Genomic DNA, 19,466 nt, shown 5'->3' with positions numbered 1-19,466 from the left:
CTTGATAATATATAGTATTTCAGATCTTCAATTTTTTAATGAATTTTTTTTATTGGAGTTCAATTTGCCAACATACAGCGTAACACCCAGTACTCATCCTGTCAAGTGCCCCCCTCAGTGCCCATCACCCAGTCACCCCATCCCCCTGCCCACCTCCCCTTCCACTATCCCTTGTTCATTTCCCAGAGTTAGGAGTCTCTCATGTTCTGTCTCCCTCTCTCATATTTCCTACTCATTTTCTCTCCTTTCCCTTTTAATCCCTTTTACTATTTCTTATATTCCCTGTAGGAGTAAGACCATATAATGTTTGTTCTTCTCCAATTGACTTACTTCACTCAGCATAATACCCTCCAGTTCCATCCATGTTGAAGCAAATGCTAGGTATTTGTCTTTTCTGATGGCTGAGGAATATCCCATTGCATATATATCCCACATCTTCAAATTTTCTAAATGCTTCTTTTTCCTTTTAATATAACAGCTTTACTGAGTCAGAATTACACTATAAAATTCACTCTTTTATAGTGCACAATTCCATGGTTTAAAAAAAAATATTCTCACTTATTTTTTTTTTTTTCTTTTGACAGCTAGTGAGAACAAGTGGTTGGAGAGGCAGAGGGAGAGAGAAGCAGACTCGTGGAGCCCAATGTCGGGGCACCATGATTTTTAATTTATTAAAATCCATCTATGGATTTTCCTATTCAGGCCTTTTTTTTTTTATAAAGGAAATCATATAATAGGTCTTCTTTTGTATCTAACTTTTTTATTTTGTTTTCAAAATTTGTCCATGTTGTAGCATTTGTCAGAATTTCATTTCTTTTTATCACCGAATAATATTCCATTGTATGAGTGTTGTACATCTTGCTGATTCATTCATCAGTTGGCAGACATTTGGGTTCTTTCTGTATTTCAACTCTTAAGAATTAGACTGGTATGAATATCCACATACAAGTTTTTGTGTGGACACGGGTTTTCATTTTCCTTGGGTATATACCTTGGATTAGAATAGCTGGATCATAAGGTGACTCTGTGCTTAACTTTTTGAGGCATAGCAAAACTGTTTCCAAAGAAGTTGCACTATTTTACAATCCCACCAACAATATATGGGTTTCCAATTTCTCTGAATGCTATACATTTCATTTTAGCCATCAATTGGTATGAAGTGGTATCTTACTGTAGTTTTGACCATTTCACTAATGACTAATGATACATACATACATTTTCTTTAAAGAAATGTCTATTTAGATCCTTGGCCCATTTTTCAGTTGGGTTGTCTTTGTATTATTGCATTCTATTAGTTCTTTTCATATTCTTGATGCAATTCTCTTATTAGAATTACTTGTTAACATTTTCTCCCATTTTTGTTGCTTTTTTCACTTTCTTGATGTGTTGTTTGCAGTACAAAAATTTACAGTTTTGATATCATCTTTTTTTTTTCTTTTGTGGCTAGTGTTTTCAGTGTTATATCTAGAAACAGCATCTAATCCAAGAATTACTCCTACATTTTATAGAATTACTTTGTTTTCACAAATTTAGCTCTCACAATACTTTTTAAAAATATTCGTTAGCTAAAATTTTAAAAATAAACTTTTAAAAGGATTTGAAAAATTTTAAATTTACAGCAAAGTTGTGAAAATAACAGTTCAACAGATCCCATAACCAGTATTCCTAATATTAACGTCTTACATTGGTATGGCCCATGCGTTACAACTGACAAAGCAATATTGATACATTATTATTAATTTAACTCCATACACTATTTGGGTTTCCTGAGTTTTAAATAATGTTTTTGTTGTCGTTGTTCAAGGATCCTATCCAGAATTCCATATGTATACCCATTAAGTTCCCTCAGGCTTCTCTTGGCTGTGAGAGTTTCTCAGACTTTAATTATTTTGGGTTACCATGACCAGTTTGGAAAAGTACTGGTCAGGCATTTTGTAAAGCTTTCCTCAGTTGGGAGTTGACACATTTCTCTCATGATTAAACTGGGGTTATGGATACTGGGGAGGAAGGCTGCAGGGTGAAGTGCCATCTTCATCTGTTAAAATGAATGTTGACCACGTGGTTGAGGTGGTTGGTATTTGTTAGGTTTCTCCACTGTAAATTGCACTTTGCCCTTCTCCACACTGTATGAAGTCATTAGGAACCTCCACACATTAGGAACCTCACACTTAAAAGTGGGATTTTCACCTCCTCGAAGGCAGAATATTTATACAAATTGTTTGGGATACTTCAGCATAGGAGATTTGTCTATAATTAGTCTTATAATAAATACATTAAGGCAATTACAACTAGCTCTTCTGCAGCACTCACGGTGTGCCAAATTCTATCCCATGAGGTTTTCTCTCACAGAAGTACATACACATATACATGTGTGTATGCTTATCCCATTTTGATTGATAATGAAAGCACAACTATCCCTCATTTGTTACATTTGTTGCCTATTAGTCCTTATCCTATATCATTTTCAAACTTTTAGCTTTAACTAAAAAAAAACAAACTGTATTTTAAAATCTAATCTGTTTTTAAATCTGTGCCTTGACTTGATTTTTACTTATTATAATATCAGTGACTTTGGATTTATTTCTACTACTTTCTGGTTTGTCTTTAAGTACAATGTTTATCACTAAGGTCGATCTTTTTCCCTTCCTTTTATTCCCCATTATTTGTTTAAACTTCTATATTTCATGGCATTTTCTGATGGTTATGGTTCACTTATTAAAGCCTACAGTTCTCCTTTCCTGGCTAATGTATAAATATTTTTAATACCTGTGTTTCCCTCTCTGTCACAGGTAAGAACTTTGACTGACTTTTCTCTCTTTCTCTTTGTTCTCTACAATTAACTTTGCCAGTTTTCATGGGATTTCAATTGTAGATTAGGGGATGTGGATATATATTTCCTCATAATTATTACTTATTAAGGCAAATGTTATTTATTAATACACTTATTTATTCCTGCTTCCCATAATTTTTGCTTCCTTGTAGGCTAATTTATATTCTCAGGAGAGAATATGTGCTAAAAAAAGTTAAAAAAATTAAAAAAAAAAAAAAATAAAAAAAAAAAATAAAAAAATAAAAAAAGTTACTTTAGATGAGGACTATGGGCATTAAGGCAAAAAGAATTTTACTTTATGGCTATCATTTAGAGTATTATTTTCTGGATAATCTGGAGTCAGCTCCTCCTCTGCCCCCAAATACCACATGATCTCCTCATTGCTTTTGAGAAATCTTACTGTCCTGTCTCATGCCTGCAGCTTTATAGGTGGTTTGTTTTTCCTCTCTGAAAGCTTGCTGTGAAATTTCATTCTGATGTGCCTGGATATGTGGTTTTAACTCGTTTGTTTATTGTGTGCTGTTTCACCCCAAAACCATTTTTAATCTAAGGTCATATGGCTTCTTTTAATTCTGGAAAATATGTTTTCTTCAGATTACCTTCCTACAATGTCTTTTTAGTATTTCCATTGGAAATCCTATTAAATAAACACTTGCATTCTAATTTGATCTTCCATATCTCTGAAATTTTTAAAAATACTTTCTGCCTATTTATGCCAGGCCCTTCATCTAGAAAATCTCAATATAATTTTCCAGCCCATTAATTAACTCTTGGTAGCTATTCTACTACTTAAATTTTCTATTTAATCCTTTATTGAAATAATTACATCATTTCACATCCAATATTTCTAACTGGTTCTTCTTTAGAAACATCTGTCCTTTTTTCATGTTTGCAATAAATTTCTTTATTTCCCTAAGGATATGTATTATGCTTATTCAAAGTTTCTGTTCTTTCTGCTCCATTACCTCTGCTTTATCTACTATGCATCTTTGTTGTTGTTGCCTTGTATTGTCATACTCAAATATTTTTGTGATTTTTAAAAATTGTATTATCTTATCAATATACCTTTTACAAGGTTAGCATCCTTAAATCATAAACTCTCTCTCTGGAAAAGGTGAAATCTAATCCTAGCCTTGTTCTAACTGTGATTTATGGGGAGGAGAGCTATATTTTATAGGTTCATTGTCTATTGACATAATCTACTTAAATACTTCCATTCTTCTCCTGGAACCATGACATCAATTGTCACATCATTTCAGGCTCTCTTTTACCCAGATATATTCACCTTTTGAGTGGCAGTTGTCTGGTCCATGTTGGAGATAAAATATGGGAGATGGGCCCATGGTAAATTATCCAATGACTACATGTTTATTGCCTATTTTCTCCATTTAGACTGTAAATTCTGGGGATCCCTGGGTGGCGCAGCGGTTTAGCGCCTGCCTTTGGCCCAGGGCGCGATCCTGGAGACCTGGGATCGAATCCCACGTTGGGCTCCCGGTGCATGGAGCCTGTTTCTCCCTCTGCCTGTGTCTCTGCCTCTCTCTCTCTCTTTCTGTGACTATCATAAATAAAAAAAAAAAAAATTTAGACTGTAAATTCTTTGGGGGTGATAACTTTGTATTGTTGATACTATCTTCAGCACTTCGAAAAATAACCAGCATAGTACAGCCATTCCATAAATATCTGTTGTATGGATAAACATTGCAGTCAGCTACCTATCCCAGCAGGGCTCTGGTTGACTTGGTGGGACTCATTCATATCTAGTTTTATCACACTCTTCTTGATCATGCTACATATGGGGAAAATCTAAAAATCCAAGGTAGGGCCCTCAAGGCATACAGGTATATCTCATTTTATTGCACTTCACTTTATTATACTTTGCAGATACTGCAGGGTTTGGTTTTTTTTTTGTTTTACAAATTGAAGGCTTTTGGAACCCTATAACTGAGCAAGTCTATCAGTACCATTTTTCAGATAGCATTTACTCACTTTGTAGCTCTGTGTTACATGTTGTTAATTACCAAAATATTTCAAACCATTTCATTACTATTATATTTGTTATGGTGCTCTGTGATCAGTGATCTTTAATATTACTGTTTGTAATTGTTTTGGGGCATCACAAATCATACCCATACAAAATGGCAAAATTAAATGTGTTCCCTCTGACTGTTCCACCAACTGGCTGCTCCCCCATCTCTCTTCTATCTACTTAGGCTTCCCTGTTCTCTAAGACACAACATTAAAGTTAGGCCAACCAATTAATAACACTACAATGGGCTCTTAAGTGTTCAAGTGAAAGGAAGAATCACAAGTCTTCCCATTTAAATCAAAGACTGGAAATGATTAAGCTTAGTGAGGAAGAAATGTCAAAAGATAAAATAGGCGAAAAGCTAGGCCTCTTGTACCTAACAGCCACATTGTGAATGCAAAGGAACAATCCTCAAAGAAAATTAGAATTACTACTCCAGTGAACACACTAATGATAATAGGGTGATAAAGTCTTATCATTGATATGGAAAAAGTTTTAGTGGTCTAGATAGCTCAAACCAGCCACAAAGTCTAATCCATATCAAGACCCTCTTCAATTCTATAAAGGCTGAGAAATGAGGAAGCTACAGAAGAAAACTTTGAATCTAGCAGAGGTTTGTTCATGAGGTTTAAGGGAAGAAGCCAACTCCACAACATAAAAGTATAAGGTAAAACAGTGAGTGATGATATAGAAGCTACAGCAAGTTCTCCAGAAGGTTCACTTAAGATAATTGAGATGTTATGTTAAACAACCTATTTTCAATACAGACAAAACAGCCTTGTATTAGAAGAAGATGCCACCTAGGAGTTTCATAACTAGAGAGAAGTCAACACCTGGCTTCAAAGCTTCAAAGGATAAGCTGACTCTCTTGCTAGGGGTTGATGCAGCTGGTGACTTGAAGTGGAAGGCTCAAGGCTCATCTATGATTCCCAAAATTCTAGGGCCCTCAAGAATTGTGCTAATTCTACTCTGTCTGTAATCTATAAATGGAAAAACAAAGATGACAGCACATCTGTTTACAATGTGGTTTAGTAAATATTTTAAGCGACTGTTTAGACTTACTACTCAGAAAAATAAAATTCCTTTCAAAATATTACTACTCATCGACAGTGCACTTGGTCACCCAAGATTAATATCATTTTTATACCAGCTAACAACTAACAAGATCCATTCTGACACTCATTGATCAAGAATCTTGACTCTTGGGGCACTTGGGTGGCTCAGTGGTTGAGCATCTGCCTTCAGCTCAAGGCATGACCCCGGGGTCCTGGGATCGAGTCCCACATCAGGGTCCTGGCAGGGAGCCCGCTTCTCCCCCTGCCTGTGTCTCTGCATCTCTCTCTGTGTCTCTCATGAAAGAATGAATAAAATATTTAAAAAACAATTTTGACTTTCAAGTCTTATTATTTGAGAAACACATTTTGTAACATTATGGCTGCCATAGATGGTGATTCCTTTGATGGATCTGAGCAAAGTCAGTTGAAAACCTTCTGGATAGGGTTCACCATTGCAGATGCCATTAAGAATATGTGTGATTCATGGAAGGAGGTCAAAATACCAGCATTAACAGGAGTTTGGAAGAAGAAGTTTATTCCAATCCTGCTAGGATGACTTTGAGGGATTCAAGACTTCAGTGGAGGAAATAACTGCAGATATGGTGGAAATAGCAAGAGAAGTAGGATTAGAAGTGGAGCCAGAAAATATGACTGAATTGTTACAACTTTTTGATATAACTTTAATGGATGAGGAATCATTTCTCATAAATGAGCAGAGAAAGTGGTTCCTTGAGATGGAAGATGCTATGAAGATTGTTGGAATGAAAATGAAAGCTTCCAAATATTATAAAAACTTAGCTGATAAAGCAGCCACAAGGGTTGAGAGGATTAACTCCAGTTTTGAAAGAAGCCCATATAAACAGCATTATATGCCATAGAGAAATCATTTGTGAAAGGAAGAGTCAATAGATGGTAAAATTCACTGTCTTATTTTAGAAAAATTGCCATGCTACCCCAACCTTGAGCAACCACCTCTCTGATCAGTCACAGCAGCCATCAACACTGAGACAAGACCCTCCACCAGCAAAAAGATCAATTCACGGAAAGCTCAGGTGGTGGTGAGCATTTTTTAGCAATTTTTCATTAAGGTATGTACATCTTTTAAGGTGCAACGCTGTTGTACACCTGATAGACCGCAGTATAGTGATTTTTATATGTACTGGGAAACCAAGAAATTCATTTGACTCATTTTATTATCATACTCACTTTATTGGTCTGGAGCCAATCTGCAGTCTCTGAGGTATGCCTGTACTTGTTTATTCCATCCCCCTTTTGGGGTGGAGGTGGGGGTCTCTGGGAATTTGATAAATGCCAGCCTAATTTTGTACTACTAGATTGGACTCAGACTCACTAAAGCCAAGGGAGTGCCCTGCCAGGTCATGACTTCTAGCCTGGGCTTCCTGAGGCAACCTGAGAGAGACAGGTAATGGTGCCTAGGAGGCTCCACCCAACCCATCTCCTGGGCTCCATATTGCCATTTTTTTTTTTTTTTTGGCTTAAAAAGAAACACAGAGACTTTAATAGCCTCCTGAGGTATTTCCACACTTTTGTACCATTTGCTATTAGAAGGTCCACTTTGCTCATGTGAATTATACCCTTTCTAGCATCTGCTAGGTTTGATGTGAAAAAAAAAAAAGAAGCTAGTGCTTGGTTTGCCTTCCTAACAAAAAGACTCCAAAATCTATTTTTGATATAAATTTAAGTAGACAGTGAATTGATTTCAATGAAAAATATTAGGTTATTTTTGTTATGATATGGCAAAAATTGTGTAGGTAATATAAAGCTTATGAGCCTATGACAAACCATAAATGTGTTAAGTAACCAATATCTTGAACACAGCAGGTACTCAATAAGGAATTGTTAGATAAGGGCACCTGGGTGGCTCAGTTGGTTAAGCATCTGCCTTTGGCTCAGGTTGAGGTCTCAGGGTCCTGGGATCAGAGCTCATGTCCAGCTCTCTGCTCAGTAGGGAGTCTGCTTCTCCCTCTCTCTCTGAACCTCCTGCCTCCTGCTCTCCCTCAAATAACAAAATCTTAAAAAAAAAAAAAAAAAGAAAAAGAAAGAAAGAAATTGGATGAATAGAGTGACTGATACTTTATCCACTAATATGAATTCATACCTCATTAGAGTTGTTGTTCCTAAAGAGATGTAACAGGGGAAGTTAGGAATAAAGAGAGAGCACAGAAAGAAGCTATAGTTAAAGACAAACTTCTCCAACCTTACAATTTTGTTAAAACCTACCCTGCCTGCAACATTACGACAAGGCAAATATTAAAAGCTCTAATAAGCTGAAGCAAAGCCACAGAGAATCAGTATACTGGATCAATTGACCAGGGCAGGACAAAACAAATATAAAGATCCCAACCCTGGACAGGAGCAAGGCACTGAGCACACAGAGCAACCTGCTGGGGGACCTCGGTCCTATGTAGCATGGCCAATATCTAGTATACTGTTATCTCTTCCCTGCAAAAAACATTAATCTGAATTAGGGGGCTGGGGGAAACACTGGAAATTAGAGGTGACTTAATACCTGTAGATTTTTCATGCATGGGATGTGATAAATGGATGACCATTAGAGTCAAGCAGAAAATGAAAGGAAAAAAGCTTGGTGCTACCAATGAATTTAGGAATCCTATAGGTCACCAGATGTTTGGAGCAGATCTCAGCTCCACCATACCAGTTTTCTTATTTCTAGGTACCATGTTATTCTTTTAAACAAAAATCCACTCCCAGAATTACATTTAAAAAGCCCCCAAACAACCAGTCTACACATATTATAAGTTTGAAATACAAGAAAGCATTCTATCTCTAGAATGCCATCTCTCACTCTGTATGATGTCTCTCTCTCTCTCTTTCTCTCTCTGTATGTTGATACATTCATGTCTCTCACTGGTTCGATGCTTGAGTGTAGTTTCCAACTTCTGTGTCAGTATCATACTGACATACCATATTAAGTGCTGGAACATATAAGCCACTTAAAATTATCAAGTGACTTAGCTTCTGGTGGATAGAGCAAAAGGTTAATATCAGAAATTTGGTTTTCTGACTACCTCTGTGACCTGGGGCAATTCATCTATCTGAATCTCCATAAAATTACCAGTAAAGGGAGGCAGACAAATTAGGTAACCTGTGAGCCCCCTTTCAGTTTTGACATTTTTGTTTATCTGTATCAAATGTTTCTACCACAAAAGCTTCATCATTAAAAAGATTAGTTTGGAGATTGGGAGTTTTGTACTGGATTTGAAGCCTCATCCCTTCCTAGAGACTTTGTGTTGCTGAGGTCCCACTGTGTTTCAGTCAAATCAGTAACAGATGTGGACACATGCAAACACATACACACACTGGTAGCCACTGCCTTAAGGAAACATGGAATCTGACACCTAAGTTTTCCCAGACAGGATCCAACATTAGGTAATCTGTTAAGCAGTATGAAAATGACTCCCTTTTACCCAGATGGATAAATAATGGTATTTCCTAGAAGAGAAGCAGGTGGACAAAATAATAGGAATTTATTTTTTTGTGAAGCAGCACTGATGGTTACCACTTTTTTTTTTTTTTTTTTTTTGGTTAACACTTCTTTTTTTTTAATAAATTAATTTTTTTTATTGGTGTTCAATTTACCAACATACAGAATAACACCCAGTGCTCATCCCATCAAGTGACCCCCTCAGTGCCCATCACCCAGTCACCCCCACCCCCCGCCCTCCTCCCCTTCCACCACCCCTAGTTCATTTCCCAGAGTTAGGAGTCTTTATGTTCTGTCTCCCTTCCTGATATTTCCCACACATTTCTTCTCCTTTCCCTTATATTCCCTTTCACTATTATTTATATTCCCCAAATGAATGAGAACAAACACTGTTTGTCCTTCTCCGATTGACTTACTTCACTCAGCATAATACCCTCCAGTTCCATCCACGTTGAAGCAAATGGTGGGTATTTGTCGTTTCTAATGGCTGAGGAATATTCCATTGTATACATAAACCACATCTTCTTTATCCATTCATCTTTCAATGGACACCAAGGCTCCTTCCACAGTTTGGCTATTGTGGACATTGCTGCAATAAACATCGGGGTGCAGGTGTCCCGGCGTTTATTACATCTGTATCTTTGGGGTAAATCTCCAGCAGTGCAATTGCTGGGTCGTAGGGCAGATCTATTTTTAACTCCTTGAGGAACCTCCACACAGTTTTCCAGAGTGGCTGCACCAGTTCACATTCCCACCAACAGTGTAAGAGGGTTCCCTTTTCTCCGCATCCTCTCCAACATTTGTTGTTTCCTGCCTTGTTAATTTTCCCCATTCTCACTGGTGTGAGGTGGGATCTCATTGTGGTTTTGATTTGTATTTCCCTGATGGCAAGCGATGCAGAGCATTTTCTCATGTGCATGTTGGCCATGTCCATGTCTTCCTCTGTGAGATTTCTTTTCATGTCTTTTGCCCATTTCATGATTGGATTATTTGTTTCTTTGGTGTTGAGTTTAATAAGTACCTTATAGATTTTGGAAACTAGCCCTTTATCTGATATGTCATTTGCAAATATCTTCTCCCATCCTTTAGGTTGTTTTTTAGTTTTGTTGACTGTATCCTTTGCTGTGCAAAAGCTTCTTATCTTGATGAAGTCCCAATAGTTCATTTTTGCTTTTGTTTCTTTTGCCTTTGTGGATGTATCTTGCAAGAAGTTACTGTGGCCAAGTTCAAAAAGGGTGTTGCCTGTGTTCTCCTCTAGGATTTTGATGGAATCTTGTCTCACATTTAGATCTCTCATCCATTTTGAGTTCATCTTTGTGTCTGGTGCAAGAGAGTGGTCTAGTTTCATTCTTCTGCATGTGGATGTCCAATTTTCCCAACACCATTTATTGAAGAGACTGTCTTTCTTCCAATGGATAGTCTTTCCTCCTTTATCGAATATTAGTTGACCATAAAGTTCAGGGTCCACTTCTGGGTTCTCTATTCTGTTCCATTGATCTCTTGAATGGATTCAAGAAAAAGTGTCAGCTACATCAACCACAAAAAAAAAAAAAAAAAAAAAATTCAAGAACAAAGGTTGGAACTAACCATTGAATAAATAAACACAATTTCCAGAAGTGATCCTGAAAAAATAAGAGCATCCTGGGAAATTTTTACTACATCAGGAACAGTTTATACTATACTTTGGAGCTTTTTCTTTCCTGCCATTGTAAAAGGGTTTATAGTCCTAGTCCTAACCTAGTCAGGGAGAGCATAGTCTCTCTTTCAGGTAGACCACCAATTAAGTTGTCAATTCCAAATTCAGGCAGAGGCTTGAAACAGGCTTAATTAGAGTTAAAAGGATTGGGTTATTGAGTAAAATTTCGACTTACCATCTTACATTTTGGAAAGCTACGAATCCCATCATCAAGCTGGCATTGTGTTAAATGAGCTGGAAAGCTGAATGAGGCAAGAATGGAAAAGCTAAAGACATGACCAAAAGTAGCAAGGCAGCTCTAGCAAAAACAAATCAGAATCTGAAAACCTCTTCTGATTTAGAGACCCACAGTTTTCTTAGTGGAGAGATTATAATAACAGATAAACAACAATTCCTACTAGAGAAGCTGTATCATACAGAGAAGACCGTGGGCCTTGGAAACTAGTCTTTAATCCAGGCTGTTTCATGTACTGGGTTTGTGCACTAAGACAACTTACTAAACTTTTCTCAAACTATAAAACATGGGTAGTAACACCTCTATTACACAGCCTATGGGTTTTAAGAATTAGAAATAATGTGAGCCAGCTGCCCAGTGCCACACAGCTGAGCAATTCAATTTCCACAGCCAATGTCTTTGTAGCTCAATGGAAAGTACAAAGCAAGATTTTTAAAATTAATATTCAAGGAGAGTCTCTTATTTAAGAAAAAATAACCTCGCTACAAATCATTTTATAAAGTAAATAATTCTGCTGATATGTGGCCAATGGCTTATTGGTCAAGTGTGGATTTTTATAAGTAAGATTTTCTTAAAATAGGTACACACACCATGATTCAAATAACTGATATTCTGAGTCTTTCTGCATGAGAGACAACCTGGTGATCAACAGGATAGGGTCAGCCTTTCAAAAAGTTTTCAATAAATGGCTCCTCCAGAGCTAAGAATTACTTGCTCTAATGCTGGGGGTCGGTGGGGAGGGAAGGATGGTGTTAGCGCTGGGTTTTGTATGTATCTTTGTGTTTGACTATTGGATTTATTTATTTTATTTATAATTTTTTTAAATTTAAATTCAATTAGCCAGCATACAGTACCTCATTGGTTTCAGATGTAGAGTTCAATAAGTCATCAGTTGTTAGCTCTGCTTTTTCTCCATAAAAGAAAAATGTTCAGTCTTCCGTGGTATATTTCCTCAACACTTCTCTACCCCCAATAAATTGCTCCTTTCTCTATGTTCCCATAGTCCTTTGTTCGTACCACTATATCTATGACAAATACCAATGGCAGCTAATGTTTGTTTAATACTTGTTCTGTGCCAGGCACTATTCAGAGTACTTGACATACAATTAACCATTGAATCAACTCTTTACACCTAAGAGGTAGGTTCATATGATCGCTTTAAAACTAAGGCATAGACAAGCTACGGCATTCGTCTAGCGTTCTACAACTGCAAAGTCCTCCAGCCAGGTCTGGACACTAGATATAGTTTGTTTCTGTAGTCTATCGTCTTAGCCACATCAAGCTGTGGTGCTTCCTTGGGCTACATATTTGAGAACAATCTGTTGTAGCTATTATTTTGTGTGTTCTTACAGTTGAGGCAGAATGTGGAAAAGAAGGTGATCCCGATCACCACCATAGGCACTACTGTAATGTCCATATCCTTGATCATAATAGTTATTAAATCCTTGGTTCCAGTTTTGGCCCTGGCCTCTTTTGTTTCTGTGATTCCACATTTGTCTCTAGCATTGACCTACATGTTCACATGTGGAATAGCTGATCTCACCTTCAAAATGTAAATTTTTCATGTTGATGAACCTGCCTTTTATTTGGTGCCTGCAACTTCCTTTGTTCAATGATGTTTGTACTCGCTGGCTATCAAGTTACTTGGCCTCCTTCTGCTCTTGTTTGGCTATTTGACCTTAAACCTAGGCCAAGTACCAATGCTGGTTATTGCAAGGGGCTGTTTATTCTTTAAACATTCAACCTTAGGGAACAAGGGAGATTTTCATTTTAAGTTATGTTGTCAAAAGTCTGTAGGTGCAGTGTCTTTAGGGCAGTGAATCCTGTTAAGTTCAAATTTATGAATAGGTGACAAGTTGACATTGAGATTGTCCTTTCCCTGAGCAAAAATGAATAAAGGCTTTTTAAAAAAAAAAAAAAAAAAAAAAAAAAAAAGGAAGGTGATCCCGATAAGAAAGAAATGGTCAGTAAGAAAAACAGAGGGTGGCCAGAGAAAACATTTTTCCCCTCTAAGGTTTTTGTAAAGGCTACGCTGGGATGAGAACACCAGTCTAGAATGCCAATATGCTGATAAATGGCTTACCAACATCGAACAAATTTGTCAACAATTCCACCTCCACACCTCAGGTAGGAAAGATGGCAAAGTCATCTAACACTGCCCATGTATCCTAAAAAGAGGACTGAGAAGAGAATGCCCTATCCAGACCCCCACCAGTACCCCACTTGTTAAGACAATTTAAGGCCCCTTGGGGATTGGCTCCTGTGTCCTTTTTCAGCCCCATATTTTTCCTTTTAGATTCTACACTCCAGCCCTATTCCAAGGACTCATTTACCTAAAAATGCTCCAGTCTGTTTCCTCTGAAGGTCAAGGTGTCTACTCCTCCCTCTGCAAGAAGCACTTCATTGTCAGCCCAAGTCTTGCTCTCCACTCATGACTACTTGAAAACCTTTGCACAGAATCTCTTCCCTGGCTCCCCTGTCCAGGTTTGGGGCTTTGCCTCTGGTTCCCATTACACTTTGTGTGGTTCCCACCAACTTCCTGGTGTCTGGTCTCCTGCCTAGAGGATGCAGGTTAAAAGGACATACTTCAGAGCGAGAATCTCAGTCCCCACCACCTACTAGCCAGAGAACTTTGGGCAAGTTATTTATATTTTTGACTCTCACTTTATTATTTGGATAATGAAAATAGTAACAGTGCTTATCTCCTAAGTTGTTTGTGAGGATCAAATAGTTAAGAACAGTGTCTGGCACCGAGCAAACCGCTTGTCTGTTATTATTAATGGTGGGTTTTCCAATGAAAGCCTAACAACTCAAGCCAAACAGTTGGAAATAGCCCAAGGGTCACCTTGGGCTATTTTATCACTTTAGGGAAATTTGGAGATTGTGGTTCTCAGATGTCAGTTCTAATCACTGATCTCAGAGTGATACCAGAACATACTGCCCTTGCTAGGGGACATTTAAAGGGACCCACTTTGAAACACTGCTATGCCTATTCATTCTTTTTTCTGGCCCAGTTGCTTTCTCTCCTGAACTCAGGGTTTCAAATACTGCATCAGCATTTTCTCTGCTGACAGCATTACTAGTTCAGGGATACTGCTCCTTGGGGCATCATTGGCTGCTTCTGGTGAACAGTGCTCCGTGTGTTTGCTTTAGGTCTGCAAAGAAGCCAGGGAGGAATTGGGTTTGAGGCCTTGGGTCACTTCACAGACAGAGGCAGGGAGGGGTGTTGTCATTCCAGGTTAAAGTTGTAGAGCCTTTACTTCTTCTCCCTCAACCTTTCTGGATGGCCCTCTGCCTCTGAGCACTACTCTTCGTTAGCATCAGTCATTGATACCTAGAGCCCCTTGGAGTGCTACCTCCTGGCCATTCCAGAGCTTCAGGTTGCCAAGGGAGGTTGGCGAAGCTAGGGTAGAGTCTGCCTTTGGGGACATCTCCCCATGCGTCGTGTCCCACTCTTGGACAATGGCCTTATGTAATTGGCCCACTCGTGTATGCCTCTGCTCCTGGCTCCTCCGTGCTTTGGCTATTAGTGTAAGCAGCTGATCTCTCCCTCCCAGATGGTATGACTGCTTACTTGAGATAGGTTTTCAAATAAAGAATAGCACGGAACTGGGAGGCTAAGAAACTAAAATCCATTTCAGTTCTATTTTTATATTTCCATGTCACCTTAAGCAAATTACTCCAATATTTTTGTCCTCGGCTTCCAAATCTGTAAAAATCAGTGAATAGGAATAATTTCTTTCTGGAAATTTGCTTTGAAGATTTATAATTATGGTGAAAATTTAAGGCTCTGGGAAGTCTTGGTAGGTATCCTGCGATAGAACTTCCTCAGATCCCTTCATCATCTCATCAGCAGCTCTCAAGAACTGGATCAATGCACAAATCTTGAATTTATGTTGGAGAGAAAGGTGTCTTGTAAGGCTGGCTGAGTCAGATCGGCCCTGTCACTACTGAGACAGGGTCCCCCAGAGCCAGGGACAAGCAGAAAGAACACAACCGCAGGGTTTTTCCATTATTCCTGCTGAAGTAACTCCAATATATCTGTATTTCAGAAGGCCTGGGATGTAGATTAAACTAGCATGCTGCAAGGCTGAAAGTCTTTTTCATGTCTCATATTTTATCTTTCAATATATATGTTTAACATTTTAATCTATATTTGTTGTAATAAAAATACTTGAAGTCATTTAACATGAAGTAAAATTAATGCTCCAAAAATATGTATTAAGTTTGGTGCCCTAGGCATCCACCCTCAGGTGTGCGCCCTCTAATTTGAAAAGCATGGATTTATTAAAAATAATTTATGGAGTGCACTATGTGCCAGGGACTATTCCAGATGCTTTGCAATAGGAAATTCCTTTAGATTACAATAAGTTTTATGGTTGGTGAAGTAGAAAAGCAGAGAATATTGTTTCAATAGTGTCTTTTATCTATAAAGTAGGAAAGAGAATAGCAAGGCCATGACTCATGAGTTTAATGTAAGGATTAGGTAAGATGATATATATGAAAATACTTTATAAGCACACAATATTATATGCATAATAGTTGATAGCTATTAGATTAGTTAATGTGAACCCCCACCAGGACATCTCTTATTACAGCAGAATAGACAGAAACTGTGATTACATTTTGGCCAGATTGTCAAGAGGTCCAGGATTAGAGAAATTCTCAGAATCTCAACAGTTGCTTGGAGCAGAACAGGAGGCCTACAGGAATAGTGTAGTCCTGGGAGGAAATGGATCGTATCAGACAAAGATCAAACCTTATCTGTGCCAAACTATAACTTAGTTTTTTTTTTTTTTCAAAATATAGTTAGGTTAGAGCAGAAAGTAAAATTATTATTGAATCAGTTAATTTTTAAAAAGATTTTATTTATTTATTTATTCACGAGAGACACAGAGAGAGGCAGAGACACAGGCAGAGGGAGAAGCAGGCTCCATGCAGGGAGCCCGATTCAGGACTCGATCCCAGGACCCCAGGGTCATGCCCTGGGCCAGAGACAGACGCTCAGCCACTGAGCCACACAGGGATCACTGAATCAGTTAATTTTCAAATGCGTTATGTCCACTGTCAGAAATTCTGGAACAAATACTTTCTAAAATCCAGGAAGATAATTCTATCCATAAATCTTGGCCAAATGAAGTTTCTTATTCTTCCCCTTTTGAGAAAGTATGCCTTTCTTCCTCTACACTATAAACATAATTTTAACTTTTTTTTAATGATATTGGGTATTGTTATATTTTTCTATAATGCTAGTATTGAATTCAGACATGAATCCTACGTATTTAATTTAAAAATCCAATAAAATATGGCAATTTAAAAGAGCAAGATAGTCATGGAGGTAACTAAGTATATTAAAGTAAAGATGACTTCAAAGAACAAAACTGGAGTTCCTCTCAAGGAGATCCAGTTTCTGAAATCTGAGGAGATTAAGGAGCAGTCATTTGGATTTCACTCTACTTCTGTCTTTAAGCTGACATTATTGGACATGGACACTGAAGTTGGATTTCAATTCTTGATCTTGTGCCTTTTTAAATTTATTTGATTACTTGAGATAGAGAAATCCAGGGACAGATTTTCTATAAGGAATAAGTGTGGCAAATGGAGGGGCAGATGATCTCAGATTGCCAGAGCCCTACACCCTTACTTCATCTTGACAGTAATCAATTTCCAACCCTTTCTTTAAATTAATGTCATTGAGTAGATAGCATAACTAATGAATTTCATGAAATTTTTCAAAATTATTCTAACTATTTTATGCACATATGTATGTGTATAGTTTTAGTTAAATAGTTACACATAGTGATATCCAACATCGTCACCTTGGTCCTACCACATTAATTTCAATAATGTAAGTACTGCTCAAAAATTTTTATTATTCTTGAGGATGGACTTCAGCATCTGCTTGAAAATCACACAATTAGCCCTATAAATCTAGTCCAGTCCAATATACTACTTTTTGAACATCATTTTAGGCATGTATAATATTTAGTTCATAGGCAAATGTCCCCAATTGTTTCTTAAGTGTCTGTTATGGCTTTTTCCCTTTCTTCCTGCCTTTCATGCTATCTATATTACTAAACCAAGATCCTATCAAGGTTAATACATTCCACTTGTTTTTTTATGGTCCTTTAATCACTTTTAATAGATTAAATAAAAGCCCCCACTTTTTTTTTTAAACACTTAGCTTTATGAAGAATCCAGACCATTTTTGTGTGTTGTTTTTTTTAAACAGGTACTCACATTATGGATTTGTCTTGTTTGTTTGTTTTGGTTTCTCTTAAATTGTTTCTCTCCTGCCTTTCTTTTCTGTAAGCCCTACATTAGAACTAGAGGCCTGATTGAATTTGAGTTAACCAATGGAAGAGCATGTCCGAGCAGATGCTTGCTACCTTACATGGGATAGCAACTTGCCTTAAAAAGTCTTAGGAGGTCAGTATATCTTACCATTATTAATTCCAAATTTGATCACTTGATTAAAATAACAGTTACTAGATCTATCTATGTCAAGAAAAATTTCCCCTTTTTGCAGACACTAATTCATTCTTTGGCACTATATGTAAATACTGTTTCCCCACTAACTTCCACCTACTGGTTTAAACATACATGTTTATAACTTGCCTGAACCACTTATTACACTGGAGTTTCCTAAATATTGAGTCAAATTTTCGAATCTTTATGTGTATTAGCTAACATTTATCTAAAAGAAGGTAGCTTTTGTTACCTCTCTTCCATCTGTTGAGTATCGCTATAGACTCAGAGGTTTTTACTCAAACATTAAAACTGATTACACTCATGCTTAAATTGCCCCAAATTTGCTAAGTACATGCTTAAGCAAGCTCTTGTGCCCTGCTGACAGGTTTTTATTCATCTTTAAGTACTCCCTTAATGTTTGGTACAAGCAGAAGTCCCAAGTCACACTGTATTTCCCTGGAGATATGTGTGGTGGTTTTACAACAGATCCACAAATTCTTTGATGTCTTCCCATCAAAAGATAAATTTGAGCTCCCTTCCCCTTGAATATGAACTGGATATATATATATATATATATACTCTTATTTTTTTACTATAGAAAAAAAAGATAATCTTGCCTTTTTCACTAGGCAAATAACTTAAAATTAATTTTAAATCAGCTCCTGGAGCTCTTTACCATTCTTTTTTAAGGCTAAATAATATTCAATCATATTTATCTACAGTCATTTAGTCAACCAGTCCTTTAATGGGCATTTAAGTTATCAATCCCATGCTATTACAAAAAAAAACTTCACAATTAATGATTCTTTGCATGTTTTTGTGGTGACTGTGACTGTTATTGTCTTGTTTTTGTAGAGGTATATCTACAGGCTCAATTTCAAGAAGTAGATTTTAGGGATCAACTAAATACAATATGAACAGACCTAAACAAAGAAATAGACAGCAATACAACACAGTATGGGATTTTAATACCCCTACTTTCACCAATGGCTAGACCATCCGGCAGGAAATAATAAAGGGAACAGTGGCTTTAAATAACGTTAGACCAGATGGACTTAACAGACATGTACAGAACATTCCATCCAAAAGCAAAAGAATATGCATCCTTCTGAAGTGCATAAGGAGCATTTTCCAGGATAAATCATATGCTAGGCCATGAAATAAATATAAATAAACTTAAGAAGACTAAAATCATAGCAAACACCTTTTCTGACCACAATGGTATAAAACTAGAAATCAATTACATGAAGAAAACTGTAAAATTCAGAAATATGTAAAGATTGAAAACAACCTATTGACCAACTAATGGGTCAGAGAAGACATTAAAAGCAATAAAAATGCCATGAGACAAATCCAAATGAAAATACAAGATACAGTAAGAACCAGTCTAAGATGGATGTTCGTAGTAATAAATGCCTATCTACATTAAAAAACAAAAAATCTCAAACAACATAACTATACTCCTCAAGAAACTAGAAGTAGAAGAATAAAGTCCAATGTTAGAAGGAAAAAGATTAGAGCATAAGTAAATGAAATTGAGATTTGAAAACAATAGAATTGATTAGGAAGACTGAGATGGATTTTTGAAAATTGACCAACTTTTAGCTAAACTCACTACTCCCCTGCACACACACAAAAAGAGGACACAGAATCAGAAATGAAAGAAAGATATTACAACTGCTAC

The sequence above is a fragment of the Vulpes vulpes genome, chromosome 5, assembly GCF_048418805.1.
Source record: "Vulpes vulpes isolate BD-2025 chromosome 5, VulVul3, whole genome shotgun sequence".
Lineage (NCBI taxonomy): Eukaryota > Metazoa > Chordata > Mammalia > Carnivora > Canidae > Vulpes > Vulpes vulpes.
Note: the sequence above shows the minus strand (reverse complement) of the source record.